This window comes from Propithecus coquereli, unplaced genomic scaffold (genome assembly GCF_000956105.1).
Source record: "Propithecus coquereli isolate 6110/MARCELLA unplaced genomic scaffold, Pcoq_1.0 Scaffold349, whole genome shotgun sequence".
NCBI lineage: Eukaryota > Metazoa > Chordata > Mammalia > Primates > Indriidae > Propithecus > Propithecus coquereli.
In genome coordinates, this window is record NW_012149163.1 from 986,557 (window position 1) to 986,950 (window position 394).

Genomic DNA, 394 nt, shown 5'->3' on the forward strand with positions numbered 1-394 from the left:
TTCATTGGGAGGCACACGATGCTAGTTGTTTTATTGTGGCAGTGCCCAGCCCCACTAACTCAAGACTGTCGCAGAACAGTGCTGCGCAGAACCAGGAGCCGCGGCCCTACAGGCAGATGTCGTCCCCCGTGCGGGAGGAGATCTTGCTCACAGGGGCCTGGCACAGCCATGGAGAGGCAGGGACGGGGCAGGGAGGAGCGGTCCACAGCCTTTCGTAGCAGGGAGCAATCCCCGTGAAATGACCTGCGGCGCCACCAGTGCTCACCAGCCGCCGCGCCCGGCTGGCTGCAGAAAGGCCGGGCTCGCGGCGGCTCTGCTTTTCCTGGCGGCAGATTCCTCGCGGGCACTGCCCAGGTGGACCCGGCTGGCCCAGGCTTCTTCAAGCAGGGGGGTG